The sequence below is a fragment of the Herpailurus yagouaroundi genome, unplaced genomic scaffold, assembly GCF_014898765.1.
Source record: "Herpailurus yagouaroundi ecotype Mexico unplaced genomic scaffold, PumYag 438, whole genome shotgun sequence".
Taxonomy (NCBI): Eukaryota; Metazoa; Chordata; class Mammalia; order Carnivora; family Felidae; genus Herpailurus; species Herpailurus yagouaroundi.
Genome location: NW_024412655.1, coordinates 1,037,973 through 1,046,793, shown reverse-complemented (window position 1 = coordinate 1,046,793; position 8,821 = coordinate 1,037,973). Strand labels below are relative to the sequence as shown.

At 48.1% G+C, this 8,821-nt stretch overlaps 1 long non-coding RNA gene across 1 annotated transcript; it reads right to left on the bottom strand.

Annotated features, from left to right (window-relative positions):
• Window positions 1-921: 921 nt before the first annotated feature.
• LOC121022809 (uncharacterized) lies at window positions 922-6,254 on the bottom strand. Its single transcript, XR_005787116.1, has 2 exons — window positions 5,354-6,254; window positions 922-1,264 (listed from the first exon to the last, which is right to left on the bottom strand). It is a non-coding gene; the product is annotated as an uncharacterized LOC121022809 (long non-coding RNA).
• Between the last annotated feature and the right edge of the window lie 2,567 nt (window positions 6,255-8,821).

Below are 8,821 nucleotides of genomic sequence, written 5' to 3'. Positions count from 1 at the left end.
GTTCTTAAGATTACCATACAAGGGAGCATTCCATAGGCCCTCACACTCCTTCACTCTGCCCCTATAACTATGTCTAGGCCATGTCTTTGAAATATAAACCTCAAGGAGATCATTATTATCAGAAGGTGAACAAAATCAGGAAACTTTATTTGGAACTTGGGCAAATTAAAAATGTTAAGTGTTTTTTCCAAAATATTAATAAAAGGCTTTAGCCATCTGAGCAGATGACCATAACTTATTCCATCTGCCAGAAACACAATTGGCATAAAAAAATGTATTATAGCCAGTGAGTTTTGTATTGTACCTGATTCATGGCTACAATTTTGAAATGGTGGGGCGCTCAGGTGGCTCAGTCTGTTAAGTGTCTGATTCTTGATTTGGGCTCAGGTCATGATCTCACAGTTCATGAGACGGAGCCTCATGTCGGGCTCTGCGCTGACAGGGTGGAGGTGGCTTGGGATTCTCTCTCTCTCTCTCTCTCTCTCTCTCTCAAAATAAATAAATAAGCGATAAGATGAGAAAAGATGAGATGAGATGAGACGAGACGAGACGAGATAAGAAACTTTTGGAACGGAAGCTGTCAAGTCCTGTATGTATCTGTCTTTATACGTGTATATTGCAGTTGCCTGGTATTTTTCTACCTCTAGATGATATCACCAAGATTAATTTAAAAGAGATCTATTTAATTGGCTTAAAGAAAATTAAGTACTTATATAAATTAAGTATTCCTAAAATTCTCAGGTATATAATAGAAACTAACCCAAACGCTTTTCAGGTTCATGATCTGGAAAAATACTCAGTAGTGAAGCTAACTTAAGTTTGTTGGAGGCTGGCTGGTCCCAGGACCCAGAGGGGGGTCCACAGGACCAGCCAGGAGGGTCTTCGGCCTCTCTCAGGATGGAAATTAAACATGAGCCAAGAGGAAGTGAGAGCACAGTTTATTAAAGACACAAAAGAGTCTGGGAGACTCAGAAAGGAGAGGAGAGGGAGTCTCACCTTCGCTTGGGGCCTGGGGCACATGTCTTCTCAGTAACCCAGGAACAAAGATGAGCATCTAGGCATACTCCATAAGTCACTGGTGCCCTGGAGCCAGGGCTCCGGGTGCGTCGGTGGTCTTGGGAGAACGTTCCTGACACCTGCCCGGTCCCTCCTTGAGTGTTACCTGTTGTGCTGGAAGACTCCAAGGAGGTCACTACCTCCCTGACCTTCACGAGGGTATACGTTACCTGTACGAGAAGTCGTGTGTAGGGCCGGGGTACAGGTCCTAGAAAGAATAAAAGGGGGAAAGGGAGCAAAAATGAAGTTTTTCATGGGGTCCCTTCAGCTCCCCTGTGTCAGAAATGTCTTCTGAACGATCAGCATTGAATGTGATGTAGACACACAACTTTCACTCCACCTGGGCTCATTGGTGCCTAAGTGCAGGGCAGCTCTGTTACATTTGTCAGTAAGAAAAATAACTCAGGATGATGAAATTTTTGTAGGTAATCTGAACATAATTGTTGAGAACCCATGGATTAAATAGATGTAAGCGGGATAAAAGTTTTAAATAATTTCCCCAAAGCTTTTGGTAACCGGAAACCTTAAAGTTTTGCTAAGTTAAGTTAAATGATGGATAGTGACTGAATATCTAGATCATTTCCAAATAAAATAAAATATTGAAACGTTAGTTACTGAATATAGGTTTGTCCAATTTGGGTTCCTGTTACAGAGAATCTAACCATATTGGGTCTGTTAGTGCGCGTGTTTGCACCACACTGGAAATAACACCAATGCAGGACTGTCCTCTTGAAAACGTGCCCATAAACTCGCCCATCTGCAGAACCCTCACGTCGCAATCGCTGGTTCCTTGTTTTCACCAAAAATTAGGGCTCCTAAGGGTTCAACATTCTAATTAACATCTGTGATTAAAACTGCTACAAATAAGGGAAACATCTCCATATGCAGGGAAAGTGGGATGTGCATTTTTGGTAAAAGAACACATGAGGAGGGGCGCCTGGGGAGCTCCGCCAGCTGAGTGCCTGACTTCGGCTCAGGTCATGGTCTCACGGTTCATGGGTTTAACCCCCACAGGCTCCGTGCTGACAGTGTGGAGCCTGCTTGGGATTCTCTGTCTCTCTCTGCCCTCTCTCTGTCCCTCTGTCCCTCTCTCTCTGCCCCTCCCCAGCCCCAACTCTCTCTCTCTCTCAAAGATAAATAAATAAATATTTAAAAATAATAATAATAATAGTAAGTGAAATGGACAGAAAGTTGTAAAAGGTCTGTTGAAAAGGAATTTTGTGAGAGGAATTTTATGTGTGATGAACTGGAAGAGATTGAATGAATTTGTCCTCAGGGTTTGAAAAACAGCTTTAAGATCCATAGTATACTTCTGTAATTATGTAAACCTGGGACATAATTTTCTTTCATCTGCCAAAAGGCATCAGTCTGCTCCTCATAGGAGATTGTGAAATGGTTCCCTCTGGTGTTCCAAATTATTTGCAGAGAAAACAAGGATTCTATCTTTTGCCAAAATAATGTCCCATGTGTCAGCCCTTTGCTCACTAGAGGAGACCTAGTCCTCTGGATATGGAGAGGGCTAAGTCTTGGGGCGCCTGGGTGGCTCAGTCGGTTGGGCGTCTGACTTTGGCTCGGGTCATGATTTCACGGTTCATGAGTTCGAGCCCCGTGACAGGCTCTGTGCCGACAGCTCGGAGCCTCGAGCCTGCTTTGGATTCTGGGTCTCCCTCTCTCTCTGCGCCTCCCCTGCTCACGCTCTATCTCTCAAAACTAAATCAACGTTAAAAAAAATTTTTTTTAAGGGAGCTAAGTCTTGCTCAGGACTACGGAAGCTTCTGTGCTTGCCTGCGAAGCCTTACTCACTTTGGTTAGAGGGACAGCTAAACACTGTTTCACAGCGACCTGTGATTTTATTTGACTGTTTGAAGATCTTTTGATCTTTTTGACAAACTCTCCCAAATGCAGATTCCACGTGATGTCTTTTCGACCTTGAACTAACTTTGAGTTTTACCAGAGGGTCCCGGAAATATCTTAAGATGTGTTTTCTTTCCTTATAAAAGGGAGATCTTGAACTAATTCAGCTCATCTGATACGTTAAAATCCACAGGAAGCATTGTCAAATAAATCCTAAACCTTCTTTACGTTATGTCTGTGTAGGTATACGTTACAAATGTTCCGGAAATTATGTGAAATTTCTGGAAACCTGACCTGTCCCGATTTAATGCCATCGGTCATAATTTTAAAACGTATGTCACGGAAATAGGCCCCCTTGTCAGCTCCACCACAGCGAGCTCCCGCCAGATATTAGCAATGGGCGTTTAAGCCGTTCATCACCTGCAGACAGCTGCTGCTCGACTGCCATGCTTTTGCAGCCCGCAGGATCTAGAAGAAATTCACAGAACAGACTCTGGCGAGTGCTCTGGAGTACGTGTCCCCGAGGACTCCAGGATCGCACGGCTGAACTGGCTTTCAACACACTATTTCTCGGAAGCTACCTATGATTATAGCAATTCAGCAAAATCTTTGTGAAGAAAGCTAAAACAGTGACTTTTTCTCCCTACGCAATCCCTGCAGAATTCAGACACTCTTGACTACTTTTCCTTGTGGCAATACACGTACTTAGTTGCATACGTGCAACAGCCATCTGTTGTCCTTGTAGATGGCCCGCTGCCTCCGTGGCTAAGGTCCTACTGGAAAGGGTCATTCCTTCCTGCCCCCACCCGTTGAACTTCATGGTTCCCAGGGAGCCCACTCTGCTAGTTGGATTCTTTGACCAATTTGTGTTGCTTGTTCACCCTCACAACACCCTCACTGTGCAAGACACCCTCATCCTCGGGGCTAATCAAACACACTAATGGCAGCATTTAGACTCAGCTGGCAAAATTCATAGAGAGCCTCCAAATATCCTGGCCAGAGGCACGATCTCTAGTCCTGAATGTCAGGGTTATCCCTTTTGGAACTCAGAGTCTCTCACCCTTTGAGATACCCCAGGACACCCAGTGCACCTGGTTCCTGCTTCTTTAGACCCACAGCTAATAAAGGGAGATATGCTTTAACATTGGACGGTCTTAATTGCTTCTATTAGAAATAACCATGTTTTTTTTTTTTAATCTTTATTTATTTTTGATAGAGAGACAGAGCATGAGCAGGGGAGGGGGAGAGAGAGAGAGAGAGAGAGAGAGGGAGACCCAGAATCCAAAGCAGGCTCCAGGCTCCAAGCTGTCAGCACAGAGCCCGACGCAGGCCTCGAACTCACAGACCGTGAGATCATGAGCTGAGCCGAAGTCAGATGCTCAACCGACTGAGCCACCCAGACGCCCCAAAATAATCATGTTTTGAGAGAGCAATCTTTTTACAGAGATGAAGACCTTAAGCCTCACATCTTACAACCCAGAGATTCTTCTACCAGAAAACACAGCTGCTAGAAGACTCTCCAACCTCACTGGAAAGGCCCCTGTCAGGCACCACCAGCCAAATTCCAGGCAATAGACTCCGGGCCCACATGACGCACTGAAGACAGCACCGAACCCCGACTGACCCTGCACACCACCTGGGGGCCTGCGAGTAAAGACTTCCCAGATTTGAAGCAGGCAGCACCTCCTGACGCACTTCCCCCAGGTGACCGACCAGGAGTATGTACCCTTTTTTGCTTTGGCTCCTCGTTTTATTTTCTCTCTCTTTTGGGGGCAAGACAGGGCTCCTAGCCACGTTTCCTAATCTATTACAAAAAGGGAAAACCGTTCTTACTGGTGGATCTGTCACCAGGAACTCCTATGTGTTCACAAAGTCTGAGACCTCTCGTTCTTACTTGCAACTAATTTCTCTTTAGTCCCAAAGGCCACTGCTGATTATCCACATAGGCCCACGGATGTTCCCTGCAGGCGAGACTAGGCCCAGGAAGACCTTGGACACCTTGGTCCAGCTGCGCCCCGATCACAGCCTCGTGGCTCAGCCGAGTCCCTGCGTCTTTGCCCATCAGATAGCTTCCTGATCTAAGTGTGATCTCTCTGCCCACACGCAACAGACATACAAATGAGTTTTCACATCTTTGCAAGGTTTTTAGAAAAGACACCTTTAGGAAGAGATGGCCTCACACACAGAGTGTCATCCGGACTCCTCTGACCCATGGCTTGGAAGGATCAATCAGGAAATTGTGGCTAATGAACCTATCAATAACCAGGAGTCCTCAGCGCTCCCCCTGGTTTTGGTTTCGTGTGTGGCGGACAGTGGCATACGAATTTTAAGACAGCTGGCAAGTTGGAGGTCAATAGTTATTAGGCCATTTAACGGTCCCTGCTAACAGCTATAACAAACGAGATGCTTCCCATTGGCTTACCGCACTTAGGTGGAGGCATACCTGATTCAGTGTTGGCCTCCAGCGGGAGCGTCTTTCTTCCGTGGCTGGAACAGTGCTGATGAACACGTGGTCAGAAATCTCTCCCTGACATTGGGAGAACCGGCCAGCTCCACGGCCACAGCAGCGGCAGCCCAGCGGCCAAAGTACTCTTGGACGGCCACATAGCCTCGATTAGGATCTGCTCAATGAGCAAGGTGTTTGTGCGATAGCGAGTTCCACCCGCTGCAGGATAAATGCCTCTGGAGAAGTGGAAATTCACAGTCAGGGAACAACCAACCTCCCCGACGTTCCGTGGTCTTGATCTATTTAGCTGCCCGCCTTCCGGTCTGGGCCCCTCCTTTAGAATCACCCTGCAAACAGGATTCGTCGCGTTACTTTTAATTCTGCTTTGCATAACTATTTTTGAACTTCGTACCTGCCGCCCGTCAAGCCTCTGCAAACAGGGCCGTGGCCGCACTCTGCACCCGGTCCTAAGGGTCGACCTGCTGCCAGCACGTGCACTGCCCCTTTGCAGACCTAAGGTCGGTCTGCAGCAGAACTGACCTACTGTCCTTGAGACCTGCAGACCGCAGGCCTCGAGGAGTGAAGGCCCAGACTCTCCCGGAAGAGAAGGCCTGACCACATTTGGCAACAGCTGCCGCAGACGCCAGCCAGTCTGCCCGGGGTCATGTCCACACACGACTGCGGGCTGGGCACCTGCTTCTCCTGCACCCAGCCCCCCTCCCTCTTCCCACGCCCTCACCTGGACGGGGAAGATGGTCTTTGGGCCTTTAGTCTGTCCTCTTCCCAGGTCGCCAGCTTCCTGAATAAAGCAACCTTTCCTTCCACACATCACTTCTCTCTCGAGTGCTCATTGTCAAGCGGTGAGCAGCTGAACCTCACTGAGTTCGGAACCGGTTCTCTGTCCGGTAACAGGGCGACGCTGTCTCAGTGTTTGTGGGGGCAATGTCCATAGACTGCAGGGTCCACGTCTCCAGCCTGTGCACCCGTCCTCCGACAGGGCACAGGGCTTCCCAACCACCCAGGGATAAAACCACCAAATGCAGAAAAGTTGATCTGATTAACGATGCTTTCAAGAAAGATCTTGATGGGGCACCTGGGGGGCTCAGTCGGTTGAGCGTCTGACTTCGGCTCAGGTCCTGATCTCACAGTTTGTGAGTTTGAGCCCCGCGTCGGGCTCTGTGTTGACAGCTCGGAGCCTGGATCCTGCTTTGGATTCTGTGTCCCTCTCGCTCTCTGCCCCTCCCCGACTCACACTCTCACTCACTCTCTCTCGAAAATAAAATGAAACGTTAAAAAAAATTTAAAAAAAGAAAGAGCTTGATCAAAAGGGAGAAATGTTAAATAAAGGAAACCTCATTTCTTGTGTGTGATAGTGATTTTTTTAATTTAATTTTTTTTTTTAATTTACATCCAAGTTAGCATACAGTGCAACAATGATTTCCGGGGTAGATTCCTTTAGCCCATCCCCCCTCCCACAACCCCTCCAGTATCCCTCAGTTTGTTCTCATTATTTATGAGTCTCTTCTGTTTTGTCCCCTTCCCTGTTTTTATATTCTTTTTGTTTCCCTTCTCTTATGTTCATCTGTTTTGTCTCTTAAAGTCCTCATATGAGTGAAGTCATGTGATTTTTGTCTTTCTCTGACTAATTTCACTTAGCATAATACCCTCCAGTTCCATCCATGTAGTTGCAAATGGCAAGATTTCATTCTTTTTGGTTGCCCAGTAATACTCCATTGTATATATAGACCACATCTTCTTTATCCATTCATCCGTTGATGGACATTTGGGCTCTTTCCATACTTTGGCTATTGTCGATAGCGCTGCTATAAACATTGGGGTGCCTGTGTCCCTTTGAAACAGCACACCTGTATCCCTTGGATAAATGCCTAGTAGTGCGATTGCTTGGTCATAGGGTAGTTCTATTCTTAGTGTTTTGAGGAACCTCCATACTGTTTTCCAGAGTGGCTGCACCAGCTTTCATTCTCAAAGGAAACCTCATTTAAAATGGAGTCGAGTGGCACCTGGGTGGCTCCGTCGGTTAAGCGCTGACTTCAGCTCAGGTCATGATCTCGCGGTTCGTGGGTTCAAGCACCGTGTCGGGCTCTGTGTTGACCGCTCAGAGCCTGGAGCCTGCTTTGGATTCTGTGTCTCCCTCTCTCTCTCTGCCCCTCCCCCACTTGTGCTCCGTTTCTGTCTCTCAAAAATAAATAAACATTAAAAAAAAATTTTTTTTAATAAAATGGAGTCAAGGAGCCCAGAAGGGGGGCCGCTCATGCCCACCCCTCCATGCTGCAGCCTGCGAGACGGCGCAGGAGGAAGATAATCCTGACAGGAGAGAACGTTTCTCACACCGGGTCCGCGTCTTGCCTTTAGAAAAAGGTGGAAGGTCTCGCTGCGCCCAAAAACCACACACTGACCTCCACCAAGAGCCACCAGACACTGTGCAACCTGGGGCTCGTGTTCCCCCCCAGTAACCGTCTGCCCACAGCAGCCCTGCCTGATTTGCCCTGAGCCCTGATGGCAGCGGACTTCCCTTCACTCTTGGACCTGCCTGCGGTTCGCCACAGCCCTCATGCCCCAGGTCACAATTCCTCTGCTTTACCAAATAAAGTCCTTTTGCTAAAATAACTGTCTATTTTATTTTTAAGATTGACAAGCGCAAGCCCAATATTCAAATTCGGTTCCTTACAGTCCTTCCCTCCTGCTCAGGGCTCGTATCTTTAATTACGTTAGTCGCGCTTTCTTTTTGATGTTATGGGTCGATGTCACACACTGACTCAACCGGGTGCTGTTTAAAGTCCCCTCCACTGCGGCCATTCCCTGGGGATCCTCCAGCCCTGTGGCAGCTTCCATCCAACCCCCCCAATCTGCCAAGGCAGGTGCAGAAGTGGGGGCTCAGGTTGGAGGGGGTGTCCTTCTGGAGTCGGCCTCTCCACACCAGAGAGCTGGGGAACAACAGAGTCACAGCACACAGTGAGGCTGCACACACGGTGTGGCTTTCCACGACGTCAGCTCCGTTCGGTCCTAAAGCGGGTTCAGGATGCCAAACTCAGTGATATATTCCACCGCGTGCTTAACTTGGCTTCTTATGCAGCACACGGAGCAGAACATAAGTCACACGACACAGAAACACCAAGGGTGGGAAGTCAGTCTGTGGGTGTGAAGCCGAGATCCGGCCACAGTCGGGTCCGGATCAGCTCTCGGCACCCACTGCATGTTACGATCAGGCTGCAGAGGGTCTAGTTCTGTTCGGAGATCCATCGGGCAGACCCTTCGGCAGCAGCCGCCTCTTTGAAGTGGTCAGACATAGAGGGGTTGTGTCTGAAGAGCCTGACAGTTTACTGCAAAAACCATTCCTTTTTTAGGGGCACCTGGGTGGCTCAGTGGGTTAAGTGGCCGACTTCAGCTCAGGTCATGAACTCGCAGCCCGTGAGTTCGAGTCCCACGTCCGGCCCTGTGCTGACA